We start from the raw sequence: 26868 nt of genomic DNA, 5'->3' as shown, positions 1-26868 counted from the left end.
GCAAGTCCTAGATCGCTTGCTGACAATAGCAATATCACATGAATACTTAGCAAACCGTTTCAACCATTAGATAACAACTTAAGAAAACATTTACCAGAAGGTCCAATGCCTTCTATAAATTTTAATAATCATGTATTTGAAAACACCTCTTAAATATCTAACATGGTGTAGTTTGTTTAGCCAGTAAACTTAAGCACAACCATCTAAAATGTTTTTAGTTTCTTTCTACCAACAAGTCTAAAACATATGATACACAGATTCAGGTCCCACAAATTAAAATGTATCTTTGATTGATTTTAGCAGCTTAAATTTATGGACAATCTTATCTATAAGCCATTTAAAATAAAACTCTTAATAAAATTTCCCCATGTGGACATACAATATGTACACACATATAATATAGCATAACAGACCAATATAGCAATTTTAATAATAGCTTTTAAAATCTTTAACTCTTTTTGTAGATTGCCAATTGATTTGAATTGCTTTTTGTTTTTAGTAACCTCAGTTAACCATACTTTCTCTCAGTTGGTACTGTTAATACATTATTGGCTTCATCTGTTTACAGAGCCATCCCAAAGTACTGAATACAATAAAAGTGGCTGGAAAAAGTCCATAGGAACCTATAGGAGGACAGCTAAACACAGAACCAAGAACGCTTTAGTTTTATGAGCAGCACATCATATATAACTATGGATGACAAAAGACTTTAAGTCGCCATGTTTAAAATTATAAACTCATCAACCAACAAGAGGCACTTGCTTACTTCACAGTATTTTTGAAAGCACCTGTAGGATTTTACAAGTATTTAACCCTTTAGGCCTCTGGGGCTTTCTCATTAAGATAACTATCATGTCTAGTAACACAAGATCATTAGACTTTTTAATTCTCAAACATTTGTATTAATAGCATTTCCATTATAGAAACTTAAAGTCTGGTTTATTTATTTATTTATTTGACAGGCAGAGTGGACAGTAGAGGGAGACAGAGAGAAAGGTCTTCCTTTTTGCCATTGGTTCACCCTCCAATGGCCGCCGCAGTAGGCGCACTGCGGCCGGCACACCACGCCATTCCGATGGCAGGAGCCAGGTGCTTCTCCTGCTCTCCCATGGGGTGCAGGGCCCAAGGACTTGGGCCATCCTCCACTGCACTCCCTGGCCACAGCAGAGAGCTGGCCTGGAAGAGGGGCAACCGGGACAGGATCGGCGCCCCGACCGGGACTAGAACCCCGTGTGCTGGCGCCTCAAGGCAGAGGATTAGCCTGTTAAGCCACGGCGCCGGCCGGTGCAAAAAATTTTTGAAATCCACAATAGATTTTCATGACATTTTTCCCATGAACTTTTTTTTTTTTTTTTTAAAGATTCTCCCATAAGACTATATGTTCATCTATTCCTGGACTCTGTTCCATTGATCTTTGTGCCTACATTTTCACTCTGCCCACTGCCTTAATTAATATACCTTTGTAAGGTACTTTCAGTCCTCTAAATTCGTTCTTTATCAAAACTATTTTGATTTATCTAACTCTTTTTAATGTTTATTTATTTATTTATTTTTAGGCAGAGTTTCAGAGAGGCAGAGGAAGAGGCAGAGAGAGAGAAAGAGAGAGAGAGGTCTACTATCTGCTGGTTCACTCTCCAGATTGCTGCTGCAGTGGCTGGAGCTGCGCCAATCTGAAGCCAGGAGCCAGGAGCCAGGAGCCAGGGGATTCTTCCAGGTCGTCAATGCAGGTGCAGGGGCCCAAGCACTTGGGCCATCTTGCCTTGCTTTTTCAGGACATAACAGAGAGCTAGGCCAGAATTGAAGCAGCTGGATCTCAATCCAGGGCCTACATGGGATGCCAGCATGGCAGGCAGCAGCCTTACTCGCTATGCCACAGTGCTAGACCCTAGAATCAGTTTTTAAATTTCTAAAACTAGGAGTGCTGTGATTTTTTAGCAGGATTACATTGAAACTGGAGAAAAAATGTGGGAGAATGGAAATCTTAGCGATAATGACTCTCTCTCATCTTTAAAAAATTTTATTTTATGAGGATGGCACTGTGGCGTAGGGGGCAAAGCCTCTGCCTGCAGTGCCGGCATCCCATATGGGCGTCGATTCCTGTCCTGGCTGCTTCTCTTCGCATCCAGCTCTCTGCCATGGCCTGGGAAAGCAAAAGAGGGTGCCCCAAGTTCTTTGGTCCCTGTACCCGCATGGGAGACCTGGAAGGAGCTCCTGGCTCCTGGCTTTGGATTGACCCAGCTCCAGCTGATGGGGCCATTTTGGGAGTGAATCAGCGGGTGGAAGATCTTTCTCTTTGTTTCTCCCTCTCTCTGTAACTCTGCCTCTCAAATAAATAAATAAATAAATAAAATTTCAAACAAATTCTATTTTACTTATTTGAAATGTAGAATTACAGAGAGAGGGAAAGGGAGAAGGAGATGGAGAGAGAGAGAGAGAGAGAGAGAGAGATCAATCTTCCACCTGCTGCTTCACTCCATAATTGGCTAAAACACCTGGGGCTGGGCCAGGCCGAAGCCAGGAGACAGGAACTCCATCTTGGGGTCTCTCATGTAGGTACAGGGTCCCAAGTGCGTGGTCCATCTTCTGCTGCTTTCCCAGGTGCATTAGCAGGAAGTGGATTGGAAGTAGAGCAGGTGGGACATGGATCAGCACTCAGACGGGATGCTAGTGTAGTAGGTGGCATCTTAACCCATTGCACCACATTTCTGGCTCCCCTTGGGGTCCAAAGTCGAAGGACATCTCCTGCTCCAGGCTCCTGATGGACTCCTCCATGTCCTTCAAGGACCGCTCGTCCTCCTCAAACTTGCCCCGGGCCTCCTGGGCAGCGTCAATCAAGGCCTGTGTCTGCTCGTCGTGTGGTGGCATTTTGTCCTCGGTGGTGCTGGGTGGCTGGGGGGGCGCGGCCTCCTTGGGCTGCTCCCCACGGCACCTCAGAATCCTCCTCTCCTCCTCCTCCTCCTCTTCTGTCTCCTCTTTCTCCTCCTCGTCCTCCGTGGGCGGTGGGGGCACAGGCGGCTGCTCCTCTGCTCCTCCTTAGGCGCTGTCACATCAGGGGTGGGGGATGCCGGCGACTCGGCGGGCAGCGCCTCGGACCCGGACCCATACTTGTCCCTGATGGCGGCCCAGACGCGGTCGTAGAAGGAGGCGGCGTCCGTGTGCGCGTCTCCCCCGAGGAGGGACTGGGCTTCCCGTTCGGACAGCGTCCCGTCCCCATCCGTGTCCAGCTCAGGGTGGGTCTGCAGCTCGGCCAGTGAGACCCTCCCGTCCAAGTCGTCTTTTTTTTTTTTTTTTTTTTTTCACTGTTTAAGGAATTTTTATTAAAGCAAGAATTTTATAATCCAAATTACGTTTCCTCGCTCAGTTATCAATTCTGTTCCTTAAAACAGAGCTGACATTCTGAGCTATTCCACAGTAAAGAATTACAAAATTAAAGAAAGGAATACTTTAAATTTTTGTACTTTGTTGAAAATTCTTTTTTCCAGGGTCTATAAAACATTAATTTGTTTTTATATTTTACTATTTTTTTTTTTTAATCAATAAGTAATCTAGGACTAGCATTATGCTTGCTAGACCTGGCATTTGCTTGGTACATAAGGTTCAAAGTTTATATATTATATAAAGTATTATATATAATATATAGTATATAATATAGTTATATAATATATAATATATAATATAAAAGTGTATATATAAATAAAACTGTATACACATATATATAAATATATATATATACACAGACACACATGTATTATAACACGTAACTGGAATTGTTTAGTTAATAAATCATTCTATTAAAAATCAATCCTAGTGATCAGAACAATCTAATTAATAGGTTAAGGTTTTTGCTTTGATATATACAAGGGAAATTCAAAAATTTCATGGAAAATGGGATTAAGGGAAGCTTACTTTGGTGCAAAAAACTGAAATCTACGAAGCTGTTTCACAATACATATATTCTAGAAACTTTTTGAAGACCCCTCATATTCATGATTTTAGATACAGAAATGAACTTGTGGTCTTGGTAGTGAAAATACTGTGAACTAATATTGATTCTTGCAAAGTTAAGTGTGGCATACATCAGTGCTTAGCAGGTTTATTCACTAAAGTTTTTCATAAGAAAAGAAAGCCCATGTAAAGAAGCAACTAAATTATTCAGCAGATTCCAGGTATTTTAAAAGAATTACAATTTGGATTCTAGAGATCATGTTTTTAATGACTCAGATAATATATTTGAGAGTGTTCTGTAAAGTTTAAAATGGCCTACAGGTGTTTGTTCAACTTAATGAAAGTTAAATTGTTTACAGTACTCAGAACCCATTATAATTCAGATGGATGGCTTTGATAGTTCAGAAAGTGGTGATTCAATCTTATCAGCTTATCTAGTAAGGAAATGTCTTGTCCCCAGTGACTCAGATGTAGTGCAGAACGACCTGAATGAATAGGGAGGGTTTGTTAGGACAGTTTTCAGTGATGAGGAGGGGGTCTCTGATGAATGCAGAGTGGTTACTCATGGAAATATGAGAAGGAAACTAAGAACTATAACTTTGATAATGGGCACATTTGTCAAAAAGATGAATACAAATCTAACACCATGTTCTACACTTGATCTTAACCAAAAAGTTGAGAAGAGATTAACACTATGTTCCTCATTTGTGTTGAGCATGTCTTTCTCCTGTCTAAAGATGGACCTCTCGACACTAATTTTTATCCAATGAGTGACAGGGTTCTATTGGGAACTAGGAAATTGTCATAGGATGATTCAAAATGAAAAACATAAATATCTATTGTTTTACTTACAATTGCAGCAGAATTGTAAGTAAAAGTTGACCATGAAGAAGCCAGATGCCCATAAGACAAAAGAAGAAATGGGAACTTTGTGTGAGGATAATAACTTGCTCAGACTTTGAAAAATATGGCTTCCTCACAAGAATTTTGTGAATAAAAAATAATAGACACCTAGTTAAAGAGTTAGTTAATGATAAGACACCTGCTGTGTCAGGCAGCTTGCAAAATACTAGGGATGCAATAGTGAAATGAGAAACACAGACCTTTTCTTTTGTGGCTTATGGGTTACATAGGTAGGGTTCACAGAAAAGAAAAACCAGGAAAGCAAGTGCTTAGCAAATGTGACAATTTCCATGAGGGCAATCTGTAGGGTGAAGAACAGTGGGAGGGATACAGTCTGGATAGAGTGCCCAGAGAAGCCCAGCAACACTCAGGATGGTACAAAATGGAAACCAGCACTGATGGTACATCCTGCACCCAGTGGGCTGCAAACTCAGAGAACTGAGTTCATGAAAAAGCGGCTACTTCCCTGGGCACTGACACATGAGGGTGGAGGAAGGGAACAGGAGGGCTCTGTTATTTCCTTAGAGATAGTTAAGAGTTTTAAGAGCCTGAACTTTAAAAATGGCTAACTTCATATGGCATGATACTTCCCTGAGATACAAGTTTGTATTTCGTTCTTGGTGCTGTAGAAAAACCAAAAGTTTGAGAAATAAAACAGGGCTTAGTACTAGTAATAACCAGGGTGTTAAGACAATCAGGGGCTTTCATTTTCTTCACGGGCAGAGTTAGGAGAACTCAGGAGAATGAAGGAAACAATGGAATTGTTGAGAGGAGGATCCATTTAGGCATTTGAAGAGCAAATTTGGGAGGTTTTACCTAAGACTAGTCAGGCTCCATAAACATTGACAGGGTCCCAGTGAGGAGACAGGGAGAAGATGCTGGGTGCAACTTGCTCTGGGCATCTATTACTGTGTAAGGAACAATGCTCAAAATGTAGCAGCTTAAGACAAGACTATTTATTCTCACAATATTGTGTATCAAGAGTCGAGGCACAAATTGACTGAATGACTTTCCTAGGTTCACTTGGTGATATTTGGCTGGCTGATGGGAGGTCTGCAGGATCTAGGTTGGCTTCACTCAGATGCATGAAAGCAAGATTGGAAGTCTGGGCTCAGCTAGGCTCCTCTTTTTCTCCACCTACTCTTGGGGGCCTTTGCAGCAGCCCCTTAATCGGGGTAGTTGGACTTCTCTATAGAGAAGCTATAGCTCAGAGTCTCAAGAGTCAAAGATAGAAGCTCAAAGTCTCCTTAAATTTAGATCTAGAATTGAGACAGCATCATGTCTGCTGCTTTCTGTTGATCAATGCAGAAACAGGTTAGCCCAGATTCAAGAGGGATGGGAAACTGGCCCTGCTTCCTAGTAAGAAGGTACATCAAGGAATTTCTCTCTTGGGACCTTCACGTGGAATAGTGGATTGAGCCACTGCCTGTGGCATCCCTTATGGGCACTAGTTTGGATCCTGGCTGTCCCTCTTCTGATCTAACTCCTTGCTATGGCCTGGGAAAGCAGTAGAGGATGGCCTGAGTGCTTGGGCCCTTGAACCCATGTGGAAGACCTGGAAGAAACTCCTGGTTCCTGGCTTCAGTTTGGCCCAGCTCCAGTTGTAGACATTTGGTGAGTGAACCAGCAGTTGGAAGACCTTTCTTTCTGTCTCTCCCTCTCTCTGTCTGTAACTCTACCTCTTAATAAATAAGAAATCTTAAGAAAAAAAGAATTGCTCTCCATCTTGAATTCATCACAGATCTTTTGGGAAGAATAGACCACAGGCTTTGGGGCTTAAAGGCCTAGCATGGTTCTCTGGGCTCAAGACTGGCATAGAATCAGCACAGCTGTTCTTCTCCATGGCTTTTGAGGGCACACCTCTCAGTGGTGCCCATTATAGGGCTGTCATCTACTGTTCACTGCCTTGCACAAGGCACCCGACAGAGGGCTCAAACAGAGCCTGAAGTGCCTTTGGTAAGTTGTGTGCTCAGGGGAAGAACTCTGTTAGCAAAGGTGGGGACGCTATTTTCTAATTTGCACAGAGGTGACTTATGGTCAACAGAGCCTTGGAAAGACCTTTCTCCAATTTCCTAACTAGTGTAAGCACATCAGACCTTGAACTATAATGACAGACATTGCATTTCCTGTCAACTTTGGGGGATGAATTCTCAGAGCAGCTTAATTTGATGTAGAGAAATACAGGAGTTATGGCGTGTTTTTAAAATATTTTGTATGAAAATCACACCTTTTACTCTAATGGCCCTGTGAGGCTTAGGAGGATGGGCACAGGGGCACTCTGCTGCTGTCATGGCTGCACCGGCAGCCCTTCCCCCTCTCCCCTGCCCTACAAACTCTGAATCTATGTTAAATACAACTGGGAGGACAGAACCACGGAGGTCCAGTGTTCCTACGGACAGCCATGCCTGATAGACCTGTCCTAGTAATTCTTCTTTGGGACCTTGGTCCATGCCAATATCCACAGGAGGGGCTCTTCTGCTCACTCTGGAGTGTTCATTCAGGTTGTCCAGTAAAAACCCTCTGTAGCAGGTGGGAAGTTTTTACAGCAAATGAAAATGGTGGGGACCATGGTGGCTTTTAAATGCTTCACTCCTACCTGTCCTGTAGTTGACATCCAACTCAGTTTCCATGTCATTGTGTCCTGAGTGCATAACTCATACGAAGATGATGGTATTTTACCTACTAGTAATAGAACCAGGAGGTGGGCATCTGTCTAAATGTGAGTCACAAAAAATCAGGAAAAAGACATAGAAACTGGCAGGACACCCATCAGCACAGTAACAGAATAACTAGTACTCAAATAGTACTTTACACTTTGTGTTTCTGTGTGGGTGCAAACTGTTGAAATCTTTACTTAGTACATACTAAATTGATCTTATGTATTTAAAGATAATTGAAAATGAACCTTGGCCGGCGCTGTGGCTCACTAGGCTAATCCTCCGTCTGTGGCGTCAGCACCCTGGGTTCTAGTCCCAGTTGGGGTGCTGGGTACTAGTCCTGGTTGCTCCTCTTTCAGTCCAGCTCTCTGCTGCAGCCTGGGAGGGCAGTGGAGGATGGTCCAAGTGCTTGGGCCACTGCATCCACATTGGGAGACTGGGAGGAAGCACCCGGCTCCTGGCTTCGGATCGGCGCAGCGCTGGCCGTGGTGGCCATTAGAGGAGTGAGCCAACGTAAGGAAGACCTTTCTCTATCTCTCTCTCATTGTCTATAACTCTCTCTCTCTCTCTCACTGTCTAGCTCTGCCTGTCCAAAAAAAAAATAAAAAAGGAAAATGAATCTTGATGTGAATGGGATGGGAGAGGGAGTGGGAAATGGGAGGGTTGTGGGTGGGAGGGAGGTTATGGGGGGAAAATCCACTGTAATCCAAAAGCTGTACTTGGAAATTTATATTTATTAAATAAAAGTTAATAAAAACAGAATGAATAATCAAATAAAATCTTTCCTAGGAGTGATCAAAAGCTGGAGTGTTTTTTTTTTTTTAGTAATCTGTAATATGTGATTGTGCCAGATGGAAGTTTACAATCCTGTATGCTGTTATGCTCGTCAAGATCATGTTAAATTCCAGAAGATGTGATAGGTAATGATTCTGTCCACCTTGAACAGTGGGAACTATTGTTTACATGGAGTGATGGGAGGGAAAAATACTCCAAAATTTAAACTGTTTCTAACTGAGTCCCTCTTTGGTCACACTGTGTTAGCTGAGAAGGGACCCTAATTAAAACATTAATTAGGCAGAGCAGTAGAGGGAGACTCTATTTGGATTTCCTGAGGAAGCTGTTTTCCCAAAAGCAGCTGAGAATGCTGGTTGGTTGCAATTATAAAATGAGGAAGAGATAAATTATCCCTAATGAGACCTAGGCTGAGATATTTTGTTCTTGGGGAAATCTGCTATAAATAATAAAAAAGATAGGTAATCATGAGTTAATTAAACAGATGTTTAAGATTTTCTATTGAGAGTCAAAACTCCAAAAGGGGTAAAAACAACAAAGCTAGTTTTCAAAAACTTTTTCAAGAAAAGATGGAACACTTGAAGACAAATAATAAATATACTCCATTTTGCTTTGGTATTTTTCTTTTTTTAAATTGTAGCAGTATGTTTATTGAAGTCAAGTCCAATCCATGTATTTAGAGTGTTTTATCTTTATCTTTAAAATCTTTCTTTTTTTTTTCCTTTTTTTCTTCTTTTTTTTTCAAACCCTTGTGTCGAGGGCTGACTTTCAATAGATCTTTCCATTGAGAATCTCATTAAATCACCCTTAAAAAACTACGTCTAACGTTGGCTCTGATTAGTTTTTAAAAATCCTATTTTAAGATGGAAAAATAATCATTATGAAGCATAGAGAGCTTTCAGCTCTTTGTAAATACATCTTGATAATAGCAACTGTAAATTATAATATGAAAGAGAAAGAGAATTAATTTACTGTGGCATAGGAAGTCCTGCCAGTTCCTAAATAGTTTTCTGAGATTTTTTTTTTTCATTATTCAGGCTTCAAGGTAAACTAAAGCCCCACATCCAGGTTTGGTAGCAAACAAGCTCTGTTTGTTAGGTGCAAAGCTTCCGTCACTCCCCTGGTAAAGAGATTCATGCACATTTGCCGGGAAGCTGGGCAGCTTGTCAACAGGTGCTATTTATTGATACTGTGCAGCCTTCCCATCCTGCTCCAGTAAGCCATAATCCTTGAGCACCAAATTTCCCACAGATGTCCACCAGCTAGTCCAGTTCAGGGCAGCTGCACTCATACATGTCCCTCAGCTCCTGTGGCCCTGGTTCATTAACTCTCCCAGCAGCTGGACCATGCTTTCAGGTCCAGCTTCTTCACATATCTTCTTAAACTGGAGCACTCATGCAGCCCCACTGTATACGTGCTTTGCATGCTGGTAGTGTCTGAAGATGGGCACATCTTGAGTGTTTTGACTCAGGATCTGGGTTCGGAGTTCATCGAGGCTAATACCCAGATACATGCAGATCACCTCAGGGCTATGGGGGTCAGAGTGAAGGGCATCCTCTGTGACTGACAGCATTCTTCCAGACTAATCCCTAGTTGGGCCTGTATCTCCTCCAATCGCAGAACTTTGTTCCATTGCAAGCCTTTGTGCTTAGCCAGGAGCTTTGCAGCGAACTGACACTCCATTACTCTGATATTGAAATGGGAAGTTGCTGCTTTGTTCATTTACACACAGCTGTTGGCGATCACAAACACAGCTCCGCCAGGAACTTTAACATCAGTTGCTCTCAAAGGACTACATTATATCAACTTGACAGTTCTTTCTTCTGCAAGAAATGGTATGGATTGGTCCATGCCTCCTCCTTCAGTGCCAATAGAATGTTCGCTCTTAGTACAAATTTCTGCAAGTTCCACATTGGATGAGTCCATTCCCTGTACTGTGAATGGCACCAAGCCAGCACAATAAACTAAGGCACTGGAGCTGGAGAGGCCAGAACTTGGCGGGATGTTTCCATCTACTAGGCAGGTCACTGGGACCAAAGTGTTCCTGAATTCCTTTAAATCCACATAGGAAATAGTTGTGCCACAGAGGCTTGGTTTTGTCAGTCTGAATGTTATTAGAACTAGTACTGAAGTCCGGAAGGGATTTGTGTTGGCCAGTTGGAGAGTGTATTTTTTCCCCCACAGGATTCACAGCTATTAACATATCTATTCTACAGCCATTGGAATTACAGAATATCCACAGTAATCTATATGCTCTCCTATCATATTGACTCTTCCTGGGGCGCGAACATAAAATTTGAGAGAGGATCCAAACTTAGAGTTAAACATCTCCTTCAGTTTCAGCAATCTGGAATGTTCTGCAACCTGAATTAGATGCACGGCAGGGCCTTCTGTTGTCATATTTCTCTAAATCTTTCTTTGTTCTGCAGCTTCTAGTGGCAAAGCACAGCAATCACAAGGTATCTCTGGTATTTTTCTTTAAAAAATTGAAAATAACTTATTTAGTATTTGGAAGACAGAGACAGAAAGAGACAGAGTAACACACACACACACAGAGGGATATAGAGCTAGAGCTAGAGTGAGCAAGCGAGAGAGAGAGAGGGAGAGAAAGAGAGAAATGCACTCTAATTCGCAACTTCCCATACCCATAATGACTGGAGTTGAGTCAGGCTGAATTCTTGAGTGGGGAACCCAATCCAGGACTCCCATGTGGGTGGTAGGACCCCAACTATTTGAGCCATCGCTGATGTCTTCCAGGGTGTGCATTAGCAGGAAGCTAGAATTGGAAGCAGAGCCAGGAATTGAATGCAGGCATTTGATATGGGAGTTCCAAGTGACATCTCAGCTGCTGTGTGCCAAAAGCCTGACTCCATCTGCTTTTTTGTTTTACTGAGGACTCCAACAGATTAGATGATGCCTGCACATATTGGTAAGGGTGACCTTCTTTTATCAGTCTTTCAACTCCAAATTCAACTCAGTTGACTGAATTCAAATGCTAATCTTTCAGGAAACATTCTTACTGACACATCCAGAAACTGCTTTTTACCAACTCTCTGGATATCATTTATTCAAGTCAAACTGACACATACATTTAATTGTCACTGTGCGTGTGCGTGTGTGTGTGTGTGTGTGTTTGTATAAAGGAGAGAGATCCACAGTTTCAATGTGGAAACTGACAACTTTTTAGAGCGGATTATTGGTCAAGATGGGCACACCTGTAACCCATAGTTTAAGTCTATGCCATGCACTTGCATGATTGATAGTGTCTCCTTCTCCTAACCCCGTACTTTTAATTTTTATTTATCTACTTATTATTTTTAGAAAATTTTTATTTAATAAATGTAAATTAAAAAAGTACAATTTTTGGATTGTAGTGGTTTTCCCCCCCATAACAACCCTCCCACCCACAAACCATCCCATCTCCTACTCCCTCTCCCATCCCATTCTTCCTTAAGATTCATTTTTTTTTTGACAGGCAGAGTGGATAGTGAGAGAGAGAGACAGAGAGAAAGGTCTTCCTTTTTTTTTGCCGTTGGTTCACCCTCTAGTGGCCGCTGTGGCCGGCGCATTGCACTGATCTGAAGCCAGGAGCCAGGTGCTTTTCCTGGTCTCCCATGCGGGTGCAGGGCCCAAGGACTTGGGCCATCCTCCACTGCCTTCCCGGGCCATAGCAGAGAGCTGGCCTGGAAGAGGGGCAACTGGGATAGAATCCAGCGCCCCGACCGGGACTAGAACCCGGTGTGCCGGCGCCACAAGGCGGAGGATTAGCCTGTTAAGCCACGGCACCAGCCAAGATTCATTTTTAATTATCTTTATATACAGAAGATCAACTTAATATACACTAAGTAAAGATTTCAACAGTTTGTACCCACACAGAAACACAAAGTATAAAGTACTGTTTGAATACTAGTTTTACCATTAATTCACATAGTACAACACATTAAGGACAGAGATCCTACGTGGGGAGTGCACAGTGACTCCTGTTGTTGATTTAACAATTGACACTCTTATTTCTGATGTCAGTAGTCACCCGAGGCTCTTGTCATGAGCTGCCAAGGCTATGGAAGCCTCTTGAGTTCGCCAATTCCGACCGTATTTAGGCAAGACTATAATCAAAGTGGAAGTTCTCTCCTCTCTTCAGAGAAAGGTATCTCCTTTGATGACCCTTCTTTTCCACTGGGATCTCATCCAGAGATCTTTTATTTAGGTCATTTTTTTGCCAGACTGTCTTGGCTTTCCATGCCTGAGAAACTCTCAAGAGATTTTTAGCCAGATCAAATGCCTTAAGGTCTGATTCTGAGGCTAGAGTGCTGTTTCGGACATCTGCCATTCTAGGAGTCTGCTGTGTATCCTGCTTCCTATGTTGGGTCGTTCTCTCCTTTTTAATTCTATCAATTATCATTAGCAGACACTGGTCTTATTTATGTGATCCCTTGACATTTAATCCTATCATTATGATCAATTATGAACTGAAACTGATCACTTTAACCAGTAAGATGATGTCAGTACATGCCAGCTTAATGGGATTTGGAGTCCCATGGCACATTTCTAGTTCTACCATTAGGGATAAGTCTGAGTGAGCATGTGCTGAACTGTACATCTCCTCCCTCTCTTATTCCCACTCTTATTTATTTATTTATTTTTGACAGGCAGAATGGACAGTGAGAGAGAGAGACAGAGAGAAAGGTCTTCCTTTGCCGTTGGTTCACCCTCCAATGGCTGCTGCGGCCAGTGCGGTGCAGCCTGCGCACCGCGCTGATCCGAAGGCAGGAGCCAGGTGCTTCTCCTGGTCTCCCATGGGGTGCAGGGCCCAAGGACTTGGGCCATCCTCCACTGCACTCCTGGGCCACAGCAGAAAGCTGGCCTGGAAGAGGGGCAACCGTGATAGAATCCGGCGCCCCGACCAGGCCTAGGACCCGGTGTGCCAGCGCCGCAAGATGGAGGATTAGCCTATTGAGCCACGGTGCCGGCCTCCCACTCTTATTTTTTTTTTTTTTTTTGACAGGCAGAGTGGACAGAGAGAGAGAGAGACAGAGAGAAAGGTCTTCCTTTTGCCGTTGGTTCACCCTCCAATGGCCGCCGCGGTAGCGCGCTGAGGCTGGCGCACCGCGCTGTTCCGATGGCAGGAGCCAGGTGCTTATCCTGGTCTCCCCTGGGGTGCAGAGCCCAAACACTTGGGCCATCCTCCACTGCACTCCCTGGCCACAGCAGAGAGCTGGCCTGGAAGAGGGGCAACCGGGACAGGATCGGTGCCCCGACCGGGACTATAACCCGGTGTGCCAGCGCCGCAAGGCGGAGGATTAGCCTGTTGAGCCACGGCGCCGGCCTCCCACTCTTATTTTTAACAGGGATCACTTTTCAGTTAAATTTAAACACCTAAGAATAATTGTGTGTTAATTAAAGGGTTCAACCAATGGCATTAAGTAGAACAAAAAAGTACTAAAAGGAATAAAGTAATAAGTTGTTCCTCGACAGTCAGGATAAGGGCTGATCAAATCATTATTTCTCATGGTATCCATTTCACTTCAACAGGTTTCCTTTTAGGTGTTCAGTTAGTTGTCACAGATCAGGGAGAACACATGATATTTGTCCCTTTGGGACTGGCTTATTTGACTCAGCATGATGTTTTCCAGATTCCTCCATTTTGTTGTAAATGACCAGATTTCATTGTTTTGTTTTGTTTTGTTTTGTTTTTTTTTTTTTTACTGCTGTATAGTATTCTATAGAGTACATATCCCATAATTTCTTTATCCAGTCTTCTGTTGATGGGCATTTAGGTTGATTCCAGGTCTTAGCTATTGTGAATTGAACTGCAATAAGCATTGAGGTGTAGATAGCTCTTTTATTTGCCAATTTAATTTCCCTTGGGTAAATTCTGAGAAGTGGGATGGCTGGATCCTGTGGTAGGGTTATATTCAGGTTCCTGAGGAATCTCCAAACTGACTTCCATAGTGGCTTTACTGGTTGCATTCCTACCAATAGTGGATTAGTGTCCCTTTCCCCCCACATCCTTGACAGCATCTGTTGTTAATTGATTTCTGCATGTAAACCATTCTAACCAGGGTGAGGTGAAAGCTCCTTGTGGTTTTGATTTGTATTTCTCTGATGGCTAATGATCCTGAACATTTATTCATGTGTCTGTTGGCTGTTTGGATTTCTTCTTTTGAAAAATGTCTATTTAGGTCCTTGGCACATCTCTTAAGTGGGTTGTTTGTTTTGTTGTTGTGGAGTTTCTTGATCTCTTGTAGATTCTGGTTATTAATCATTTATCAGTTGCATAATTGGCAAATATTTTCTCCCATTTTGTCGGTTGCCCCTTCACTTTCCTGACTGTTTCTTTTGCAGTATAGAAACTTTCAACTTGATGCAATCTAATTGTTAACTTTGACTGCCTGTGACTCTGGGATCTTTTCCAAGAAGTCTTCTTTATATACAGAAGATCAACTCTAAACTAAGTAAACCCAATTCTAATGTCAGCTCATTAGGGGTGTTCTTGCAAACGTTTTTGCATTTTCATTCATACTCCCTTGTATTTGAGATTCTCCTTCTTCATTCTCTTATGAATTCCTGTTTATTTTCTTGAGTCCAGCACAAATGTCAGCTCCCCTGCAAATCCTTTCCCAATTCCTTCTGGAAGAGTTAAATTCTTTTTTCTTTGTGCTTCCATAACCAGGACTGGACTACAATCTGTAGTTTAGATGTCTGTACTCTTAAGTGTGTGCATGTGTACATTGTTAATGAAGACACATGGAACATATCAAACATGCAATAAATGTTAGCTATTCTTAACATTATTTTAAAGTGCTTTAATTCTGCATGATCATCAGTGTCTTTTAAGCACCGGTGGTCTAAGATTTTAAGATGATTATGAAGTTTCCAAGCAATATCACTGAGAGAAATGTGACAACATGATATTAATCAATCTGTCAAATATTTGTTGAGTTCGTTATACGTCTGACAATGAGCTAGGTAGTACGGATAAAATAGAGGTACTTAGCCCTTCTCATTTTTTTTTTTACCAATCAGGTTAGTGAACTAGCAAGTGACAGAGCTAGAATATAAATGTAAGCATTGTAATTCAAGTTGCCCATATTAAGCACACCACTTGCTTTTGGTCCCCCAAATGGGAGACTGTTAGATTTCCATGTTCTTCCCTGCTTATTATACCTGAACACATTAGAGGGCTCGATAAGGTTGAGAAAAGAGAATGGGATATCAGATGAGCTAGTCCTCAAGACCCAAGAGCTACCTAGGTAGTAAATTCTGAGATTTCTTTTTGTCTCCTGTCTATACTTGTCTGGGTGCTGGCAGGACTTACCACCTAGAAACACCAAAGGGTACAGACAACAATGCAAAAGCAAGCAAAAAAGCCAAAGCAAGATAGGGTGGCTCTTTCTGGCCTGGGGATTGGGCAGGGAGGCCATCACACACTGCTAGTGGGCATGTGTTATGGTAATAAATCACTTTGGAAGACAATAGGGAAGCTTTCTCCTAACAAGTTAAACATACGTGTTCTGGTCTCAGCAGTTCTAATTCTAGACATCCACCTGAAAGAAATGAAAACTTACATTCATATAGAGGCTAATGCATAAATGTTGTTGTAAGAGTGTTATTCATAATAGCCAAAGATAGAACCAAGGCCATCAAATGGTCAAACAGAATGTGGTAAATCCATTCATTGGAATACTTCTGAACAATAACAGGAACAAATAATTGGTACATGCAGCAGCATGGATGAATCTCAAAAATATTTTTCCAAGCAAAGAAGAGCCAAGCATAAAAATCTACATATTGCATGGCTCCGTTTTTATCAAATTTACACAACAGGCAAAACTTTGTAGATAGAAAGCAGAAGTGGTTAGAGGCTGTTCAGATCTGGGACTGGGAAGAGTGATTGTCTGCAGAGGGAAACAAAGGAACTTTTGGAGGGAGATAAAATTGTTCCATAGTGGGATTGTGGAGATGATTGTAGGACTTTATAAATTTACTAACACTAGTAGATCTATTGATATAACATCAGTGAATTTCCTATGCCAATAATGCCTCAGTAAATCTGCAAAAAACCAAAAAACCAAAGAAACCCCCACAAAACCGCAGCACTTTCAATATTGTTATAATTGTTTTTATTACTCCTGGATTGATCTAACCCTTCCTGGGAGCAGGAAAACCAGATTCAGAGCTGCACTACAGATTCCATACTTGGTCGGGATGTACACTCTGGAGTTTGGAGCAGTAAAGATATCTCTCTAAGTCTTGAATAACTTCTGATTACTTCTAACTACTTCTTGGAACTTAGGCACCTTTTGTCTTCCCACAGTTCGTGAATATATAGTACCAAGGTTTGGGAGAGGAGGAAACAGGGTGCTGAGGGCAGTCACCTCTTTGTTATTAAAGGGGCAGCGGAAGTCAGAGTGCTTTCATTTTGTGGTTTGTCTCCATTCCACAAGATCCATGGTGTGGATCATTATTATCTTTTATTTGAAAGGTAGTGCAATGCACACACACACACACACGCACACACAATCTTCCATCTGCTGGTTCACTCCCACTACCTGCAATATCCAGGTCTGGGCCAGGCTGAAGCCAAGAGCTTGGAATTCCAGTCAGGTCTCCCATGTGTGTGGCAGAGGGACAAGTACTCAGGCCATCATCCACTGCTTTCCCAGGCACATTAGCAGGGAGGTCGCTTAGAAGTGGAGTAGTTGGAATTTGAACTGGCACTACAACATGGCATGCTGCTGTCGAAAGAAGTGTACTGTCAAACCAGGAGGAAAAGAAAGCTAGGCATCAGAAGCAATGGGTGGCAGGCCTATTAATGGCTGATCTGCACAGTGATCTGCCCTCAAGGAGACCCAACAGGCCAGTCCACTGCAGTGGCTTTCAATGTGGTAAGCCTGGGCTTCAGCAGAAGTCAGCTTGTGAAGAGCCCTGGCAGCTCTGCCAAGAGTTGGATCACTGGAAATGGACCTGCCCTGGAGTCGAAGGATGCCCAGGTCAGAGCCACAGATCTTACTTGCTCTAAGCTGAAAAGCCCTTCACTCAGCCCAGCTTCCAAAGTGACCACTGCAGCTGAGGGGACAGCCAAGTAGGGTCAGCAACATTGCAGGCAGACTGTAAATTTCTTGTTAGAGATGTCACCTGCCTTTACCTGGCCAGCTCTCCTCCCAGGCCAGCCAAGTAATGAAAGTCAACAGAGTGCCTTCCCCTAGGAGGTTCACACCTCCCTTAGGATATACCCCATGTGAAGAGATAGATAGGCCTGGGCCTCTGAATTTACAAGGCCTAAAGCCCACCAGATTATTATCAAGCCCCTTCTATCAGGTTCTATTTGCCTCTCAATCAGAAAACTTAATTGTAGCTTAGACAGCACCTTTCTTAGCACATCTAATAATGACTCTGTCCTTTGTTCTAGACCCTGTCTAGCACACTTGGGCCTCATTCCTTTGTAATCATAACCTCTACTCTACCACCAATGGCTCTACTCCCAACCTGTGTGTTCTGATGGTCCTCTTCCCCACTTAATGCTGTATAATTGTTCAAACCTGGTAAATGCCACTCTTAGGATCCTTGGTTACTATCCTCACTCTGTCTTTTATGACCTTGTCTAAATATGATCAGAGTCGGCAAACTTGGAAGGCTTCCATAGCCTTGGCAACTCATGACGACAGCCTAGGATGGTTACTGGCGCCATAAACTAGAGTGTCAGTTTGTTGGGTCAACAACAGGAGCCACTGTGCACTTGCTCCTCATGTGGGATCTCTGTCCTTAATGTGCTGTACATTTTGATGTAATGCTATAACTAGTACTCAAACAGTATGTTTCACTTTGTGTTTCTATGTGGGTGCAAACTGTTGAAATCTTTATACTAAATTGATCTTCTGTATATAAAGAGAATTGAAAATGAATCTTGATGCAAATGGAAGGGGAGAGGGAGCGGGAGAGGGGAGGGTTGCGGGTGGGAGGGAAGTTATGGGAGGGGGAAGGCATTGTAATCCATAAGCTGTACACTGGAAATTTATATTCATTAAATAAAAGTTAAAAAAAAAGAAAGAAGTGTATTGTACTACAACACCCACCTTACCATAGTGTGGATTCTTAAGGAAGGCATTAGTGAAGAATGTGAAATCCTAGACTAGGCAAACTATGCAATCTGAGAAAAGCCAGATATTCTATCTGTTTGGTTCTTTTGGCAACAAAAACAGATGGTAGAACCATTGATACCCAAATTACTGATTTTTTTCATGGTATTATCCGTGGACCTAGAGAGATAGGAGACCCTCTATTTGGTCTTCTAGGCCACCATTTGGGAAGCAGTTTATCTTGGAACTGGAAACTTCAACATCTAGCAATAATCACTCCTAAGTCTTTGCTTCAAAGAATCCTGTTATTGTTTCAGTTCCAGGGAAAGATCTGAGGATAGAGTTCTGCAAAAGTGAATTCTGAACTCAACTTTGTTCTCACAGGCTTGAATCAGAAACAAAGAAGGATAAGAATGGTATTGTGTACATAAAAGATGGTACTCAATAAATATTTGCTAAGCTGAACTCTAGTTTGGATGGCTAGCCCCACCTATGCTAATCCTAGCCTGTTTTAAATCTTGTGAATGCCAAAGAAGCTTCTATATGATTTCAGAAATTATCCAGCCCTGGGTGGGATCTGGAAGAGAGCTTTGAGGCCAGCAGGAGCATTGTTTAAACTCCCATTTTATTTTGGTTAATCCCTTCAATTTACACTGTGATGCTTACATAATCCAATGTTTCTGTGCAATCAGCATGCACTGCAAAGAAAGCTGTAGTTTCTTAAAATCCAATTTACAATGCTCAGCATGACGTTCTGATTGATTAACATTAATCTGTTGTGCTCAGTGCCCTCCCTCCACATTTTCCTGCTCTGCTGTAGTCCAGGAAGGCTGTCCTCATTAGCCTTGAGTCCTGGCCTACCTGTCTATTGGCTTCCAACTGGAGTTGGCCATTAGGGAACACCAATGAAAGATTAGAAATGGAGGAATTAGTTGAGGTATTTTTCCTTTTCTTTTCTGATGTGCCAATTTAAGTAACATTCAGAGAAAGACTCTTCAAAGAATAATAATGTATTTGGGAGCATTAGATCATTGCCATGGTAGTACCTGTGCCACAGTAAACTTGGAGTGTATTCAAAGATGATGAGACAAAGGGACGTTTCAAAAGGCAAAGTGAGGATTACATAAAAATATTTTGAAGCAATCCTTTGCCAAAAGAACTAATAAAAAGGGTGGTGTCAGTTCAAGATTGAACAGAGTCCTTATGGAAATCTTCTCTGTATACAGTGTTATCAGTTTTATGCAAATTTGTAGTTCTAATAGAGTTTTTTGAGAGTTGTTAAGAGGCAATCATGCATGAGAACACTTCCTTCCTAATCTTTCAGCTTTATTTTTTTAGGGTTGCCACAAGTAACTTCATTTTAATTTTAACAGCTTTCAGAGGCACGCAACAAGTCCTTCTATCTCTCCACTAGGTATGGTTCCCATCCATCAGGGCCCCACGGTTGTAACTTCTGCTGGGGGGACTCCTGGCTCTGTGCTCCGGAATCAAATCCTGTCTTAGTTTCTCTAGCCTAGGTAAGTAGCAACTTCCTGTTTTTACTAGTCTCTGGTTTGCTTCCTTGCTACTTGGTTGGCTTCCCAGAAGCACTGACCAGTTGATTACACATGCTCTGTCTAAATAACCAGCATGGTTTCTTCTTTCCTGATTGATTCCTGACTGATGCTACATCCTCAAAATATCCTTGGTTGTGTCTGGAACTCATGAAGGTTGAAGTCTACACATGATGAAAAGCAGCCTCTTGTGCTTTTTTTTTTCCCCTGGAGTCACCATGCCAGCCTGTGTGCTCCTGTGTTCTCTGTGACAGTAGGTTTATCACTCAGTTGGGCATAGCTATGTCCTTCTCAGTACTTCCCTGTTGTTTTCATTATTTGATCTCCAAATGAAGACCACTACTTTGCTGCTCGGTTTCAAGTGTGATGTTGATCTCTCAATTTCCCACAGCAGATCACAGTTTGCAGACAGTTTTTTAAAAGATTTATTTATTTACTTGAGAGGCAGAGTTATAGACAGAGAGAGGGAGAGACAGAGAGAGAGGTCTTCCATCTGCTGGTTCACTCCCCAAATGGCTGCAACAGCTGGAGCTTGGCCAATCTGGAGCCAGGAGCTTCTTTCATGTCTAACATGTGGGTGTAGGAGCCCAAGCCCTTTGGCCATTTTTCACTACTTTCCCAGGCCACTAGCATGGAACTGTATTGGAAGTGGAGCAGCCAGGACAAAAACCTGTGCCCACATTGGGTGTTGGAGCCACAGGTGCTGACCACAGTGCTGACCCTGGTGGCAATTTTTAATAAGGATTTAGAGAGAGTTTGGGGAATCATAGGGTATAAGTCAAAGCAAAAAATAGCTGAAACTAGCCAATATGACTATGCTCAGAGCCCAATTTCATTTATTCTTCAAAGAGTATTTCAAAAGTTTGGGGAGGACTGGAATCAAAAGCTTATTTTGACACTCTTGTTAGTCAATGTACAAACTTTTTGAAGACTCCTAGTATGCCTGGTTTTCATTTTTTTTTTTGCAGCAAAAATTATTTTTATTTTTATTATTGTTAACAGCCAGGCTAATTTATTGAGCACCTCCTATGTTTCCAGCCCTAGCCATAGATTTCTGCAGTTAACCCACACAGCCTTGTAAGACAGGAATTGTATTATTTCCTTTTTTTCCATTTTTATTTCTATTTTATTAAATTTCTAACAAATTAAATATGATTGGGACCAGTGCTGTGGCCTCTGCCTGCTGCACCAGCATCCCATATGGGCACTGGTTCTAGTCCTGGCTGCTCCTCTTCCCATCCAGCTCCCTGCTATGGCCTGGGAAAGCAGTAGAAGATGGCCCAAGTCCTTGGGCCCGGGCCCCTGCACCTGCATGGGGGACCTGGAAGAAGCTCCTGGCTCCTGGCTTCGGATCCGCACAGCTCCGGCCATTGTGGCCATTTGGGGAGTGAACCAGCAGACGGAAGTCCTTTATCTCTGTCTCTGCCTCTCACTGTCTGTAAATAAACAAATTAAAAATGATTTGTAGATACAAGTTTAAGAACATAACAACATTCTCTCTCTCTTTTTTTTTTTTTATTTGACAGAGTTAGACAGTGAGGGAGAGAGACAGAGAAAGGCCTTCCTTCCTTTGGTTCACTCCCCAAATGGCCTCTATGGCCGGAGCTATGCCAATCCGAAGCCAGGAGCCAGGTGCTCCCTCCTGGTCTCCCATATGAGTGCAGGAGCCCAAGGACCTGGGCCATCCTCCACTGCCTTCCCGGGCCATAGCAGAGAGCTGGACTGGAAGAGGAGCAACCGGGACTAGAACCTGGCACCCATATGGGATGCCAGCACTTCAGGCGGAGGATTAACCAAGTGAGCTGCGGCAACGGCCCAAGAACACATTCTTTATCTTCCTCCCACTTTCCTCCCAAGTCTTTTTTTTTTTTAACTTTTATTTAATGAATATAAATTTCCAGTGTACAGCTTAAGGATTACAATGGCTCCCCACCCCATAACTTCCCTCCCACCCGCAACCCTCCCCTCTCCCGCTCCCTCTCCCCTTCCATTTGCATCAAGATTCATTTTCAATTCTCTTTATATACAGAAGATCAATTTAGTATAAAGATTTCAACAGTTTGCACCCACATAGAAACACAAAGTGAAACATACTGTTTGAGTACTAGTTATAGCATTACATCAAAATGTACAGCACATTAAGGACAGAGATCCCACATGAGGAGCAAGTGCAGAGTGGCTCCTGTTGTTGACCCAACAAACTGACACTCTAGTTTATGGCGCCAGTAACCATCCTAGGCTGTCGTCATGAGTTGCCAAGGCTATGGAAGCCTTCCAAGTTTGCCGACTCTGATCATATTTAGACAAGGTCATAAAAGACAGAGTGAGGATAGTAACCAAGGATCCTAAGAGTGGCATTTACCAGGTTTGAACAATTATACAGCATTAAGTGGGGAAGAGGACCATCAGAACACACAGGTTGGGAGTAGAGCCATTGGTGGTAGAGTAGAGGTTATGATTACAAAGGAATGAGGCCCAAGTGTGCTAGACAGGGTCTAGAACAAAGGACAGAGTCATTATTAGATGTGCTAAGAAAGGTGCTGTCTAAGCTACAATTAAGTTTTCTGATTGAGAGGCAAATAGAACCTGATAGAAGGGGCTTGATAATAATCTGGTGGGCTTTAGGCCTTGTAAATTCAGAGGCCCAGGCCTATCTATCTCTTCACATGGGGTATATCCTAAGGGAGGTGTGAACCTCCTAGGGGAAGGCACTCTGTTGACTTTCATTACTTGGCTGGCCTGGGAGGAGAGCTGGCCAGGTAAAGGCAGGTGACATCTCTAACAAGAAATTTACAGTCTGCCTGCAATGTTGCTGACCCTACTTGGCTGTCCCCTCAGCTGCAGTGGTCACATTGGAAGCTGGGCTGAGTGAAGGGCTTTTCAGCTTAGAGCCAGTAAGATCTGTGGCTCTGACCTGGGCATCCTTCGACTCCAGGGCAGGTCCATTTCCAGTGATCCAACTTTTGGCAGAGCTGCCAGGGCTCTTCACAAGCTGACTTCTGCTGAAGCCCAGGCTTACCACATTGAAAGCCACTGCAGTGGACTGGCCTGTTGGGTCTCCTTGAGGGCAGATCACTGTGCAGATCAGCCATTAATAGGCCTGCCACCCATTGCTTCTGATGCCAAGCTTTCTTTTCCTCCTGGTTTGTGTTAAAGCAGACCAGAGGATGCAAGTCAAGGGAGTGCCCGTATCCCATCTCTAATCTTCGGTGGCCTGAACGACAAGTCTATAGTCACAGGCATGTTCTGTAGTAGTTTTTCTAAGGTAGACAATGCCCATGAGGAAAATTATATTCTCACTTTAAAACTTTCTTTCCCTTTGGTCTGAAAGGGAGGTTTTTTTCTACTTACTGTTTACTTTGCTGATGGCGAAGTAAATCTAGCTATCTATATCTTATCTATAAGCCATTTAAAATAAAACTCTTAATAAAATTTCCCCATGTGGACATACAATATGTATACACATATAATATAGCATAATAGACCAATATAGCAATTATAATAATAGCTTTTAAAATCTTTAACTCTTTTTGTAGATTGCCAATTGATTTGAATTGCTTTTTGTTTTTAGTAACCTCAGTTAACCATACTTTCTCTCAGTTGGTACTGTTAATACATTATTGGCTTCATCTGTTTACAGAGCCATCCCAAAGTACTGAATACAATAAAAGTGGCTGGAAAAAGTCCATAGGAACCTATAGGAGGACAGCTAAACACAGAACCAAGAACGCTTTAGTTTTATGAGCAGCACATCATATATAACTATGGATGACAAAAGACTTTAAGTCGCCATGTTTAAAATTATAAACTCATCAACCAACAAGAGGCACTTGCTTACTTCACAGTATTTTTGAAAGCATCTGTAGGATTTTACAAGTATTTAACCCTTTAGGCCTCTGGGGCTTTCTCATTAAGATAACTATCATGTCTAGTAACACAAGATCATTAGATTTTTTAATTCTCAAACATTTGTATTAATAGCATTTTCCATTATAGAAACTTAAAGTCTGGTACCACTTCACATCTTGACAGTCCTTCTAATATAATCCAAATAGACTGATTAGTTGGTGTCTCTATAAGATGAGAGACATAGGTCCTTCGATTTTTTCAGTTGGGCCCAAACTGGAAAAACCAAAGTCCAGGATTTACTGGAAATTTTAGAGACCAGATTGTTTGAAACTTTGATTTTTTGAATGCCTGTCAAGAATGCCAAGAAAGCTCAAAATCCAAAATATCTGGTTGAAATAAGATTCCTTAAAATCATGACATAACATAGACCTCCCAAGTCTTTTTGAGTTTTGTTTAGCTTTTGAGATAATACATTTTAAAATTACAATGCAGTAAAAAGGCATAATGCATCACTAAATAAGAAATTCATCACGTAAAAAGCAAAAAGACCCTAGTTTAGTGGGAATACAGAATATAGCTATAAACAATAATTGATTTGAAAACTTTTAATTTCACCCAGAAGTAGTTTTTTTTGTCAAATTGGTCATTGATAATTTCTTTCAATTAAATACAAACATTGACAATGTAGCATCTAAATATTTCCGTGTGGTTACAAGATAATAATTGGGTTAATTTAGACTTTAAGCCATTTTCCCTCAACTGGTTATGTACAGGAATAATTTTATGCAGATTGCAATGCAAATAATTATACATCACATTTTTTGTTACCATTTTTAGTTACCACAGATCAGGGAAAATATTTGTTATTTGTCATTTTGGAATTGGCTTATTTTACTAAGAATAGTGGCTTCTAGTTACATCTATTATGTTGTAAATGATAGGATTTCATTATTTTTTACAGCTGAATGCTATTTCATAGTGTATATAGGCCATAATTTTTTTTATCCAGTCATCAGCTGATAGACATCTAGGTTGATTCAATAGCTTAGCTATTGTGATTTGAGCTGCAATAAACATGAAGGTATAGATCATTCTTTTTTTTTATAGATTTATTTGAAAATCAGAGTTACACACAGAGAGAAGGAGAGGCAGACACACACACACACACACACAGAGAGAGAGAGAGAGAGAGAGAGAGAGAGAGAGAGAGAGAGAGAAAGTCTTCCATCTGCTGTTTATTCCCCAAATGGCCACAACAGCTGGAGCTGGGCCAATCTGAAGCCTGGATCCAGGAGCTTCTTCTGGGTCTCCCACATGCGTTCAGGGGCCCAAGGAGTTGGGCCATCTTCTACTACTTTCCCAGGTCATAGCAGAGAGCTGGATCAGAAGTGGAGCAGTCAGGATTTGAACCAATGCTCATATTAGATGCTTCCCCAATGTTCTCACCTGTTATTTTAATGGTATCAGGTCATAGATTTAGATCTATGATCCATTTTGAGTTAATTTTTGTATAAGGTATAAGGTAGGGGTCTTGTTTCATAGTTCTGCATGCAGAGATCCAATTTTCCCAGCATGATTTGTTCAAGAGACTGTCCTCTCTCCAGGGATTGAGTTTAGCTCCTTTGTCAAAGATTAGTTGGTTGTAGATATGGATTAATTTCTGGATTTTTGTTCTGTTCCATTGGTTTTCATATTCCTGTTTGTGCCATTTCCTGGCTGTTTTGATTATAATTGCCCTCTAGTATGTCTTGAAATCTGGTATTGTGAAGCCTTCCATCTGGAAAGAGAACCAGCAGACAGAAGACCTCTCTCTCTGTCTCTCCCTCTGTAGCTCTGCCTTTCAAACAAATAAATAAATTTTTTTTAAAAAATTCCAGCTTCATTCCATTTTTTTCAGAAAAGATACATAGTATGATTTCAGTTTTTTAAAATTCTCTGAGGCTTGCTCTATGGCCTAGCATGTGATCTATCCTGGAGAAAATTCCATGCACTGTTAAAAAGAATGCATACTCTTCAACTGAAGGATGAAAGGTTCTGTAGATGTCAGTTAGGTCTATTTGATATTAATGTAGATTAAACTCTGGTTTTGTTGTTGTTGATTTTTTGTCTAGTTCTGTCTGTTGATGAAAGTGGAGTGTTAACATCTCCCATTACTTTTGTATTGGAGTCTATGTCTCCTTTTTGATTCATTAATATTTGTTTTAAATAGCCAGGTGCCCTGGCATTGGGCACATATATGTTTATTGTAGTCATATCTTTTTAATCATTACATAGTGCCCTTCTTCTGGTCTTTTAACAGTTTTTGTGTTAAAGTCTATTTTTTTTCTTTTTTTTAATTTAATGAATATAAATTTCCAAAGTACAGCTTATGGATTACAATGGCTTCCCCCCATAACTTCCCTCCCCCCCCCCCGCAACCCTCCCCTTTCCCACTCCCTCTCCCCTTCCATTCACATCAAGATTCATTTTCAATTCTCTTTATATACAGAAAATCAGTTTAGTATATATAAAGATTTCAACAGTTTGCCCTCACATAGCAACACAAAGTGAAAAAATACTGTTTGAGTACTAGTTATAGCATTAAATAACAGTGTACAGCACAATAATGACAGAGATCCTGCATGGTATTTTTAAAAAAAGATTGATTTTTTTTTTTGACAGGCAGAGTGGATAGTGAGAGAGAGAGAGACAGAGAGAAAGGTCTTCCTTTTTGCCATTGGTTCACCCTCCAATGGCTGCTGCGGCCGGCGCATCGCGCTGATCCAAAGCCAGGAGCCAGGTGCTTCTCCTGCTCTCCCATGCGGGTGCAGGGCCCAAGGACTTTGGCCATCCTCCACTGCACTCCCGGGCCATAGCAGAGAGCTGGCCTGGAAGAGGGGCAACCGGGTAGAATCCGGCGCTCTGACCGGGACTAGAACCCGGTGTGCCGGCGCCGCAAGGTGGAGGATTAGCCTGGGAGGGGGAAGCCATTGTAATCCATAAGGTGTACACTGGAAATTTATATTCATTAAATAAAAGTTAAAAAAAAAGATTGATTAGTTTTCTATGTAATTTCCAATTTAACACCAAGGTTTTTTTTTCAATTTCAAT

General features: G+C 41.9%; 1 protein-coding gene and 1 pseudogene across 2 annotated transcripts in view; one reads left to right on the top strand and one right to left on the bottom strand.

Moving 5' to 3' along the window:
- The first annotated feature begins 8342 nt into the window (after positions 1 to 8342).
- LOC133773592 (aldo-keto reductase family 1 member C15-like) overlaps positions 8343 to 26868 on the top strand; it is a 56555-nt gene continuing 38029 nt past the window's right edge. Inside the window, exons 1-2 of one of the 2 annotated variants that reach the window (XM_062211020.1) lie at positions 8343 to 8425; positions 19791 to 19893. The gene's annotated coding sequence lies outside the window, so the exon portion shown is untranslated. Of the gene's footprint in view, positions 8426 to 19790; positions 19894 to 26868 lie in introns of those variants that run through there. The other variant, XM_062211021.1, reaches the window with a different exon arrangement.
- Positions 9331 to 10697, bottom strand: LOC133773895 (N-acetylgalactosamine kinase-like; annotated as a pseudogene).

The sequence above is a fragment of the Lepus europaeus genome, chromosome 14 (genome assembly GCF_033115175.1).
Source record: "Lepus europaeus isolate LE1 chromosome 14, mLepTim1.pri, whole genome shotgun sequence".
Taxonomy (NCBI): Eukaryota; Metazoa; Chordata; class Mammalia; order Lagomorpha; family Leporidae; genus Lepus; species Lepus europaeus.
This window is presented reverse-complemented; position numbering and strand designations above follow the sequence as displayed.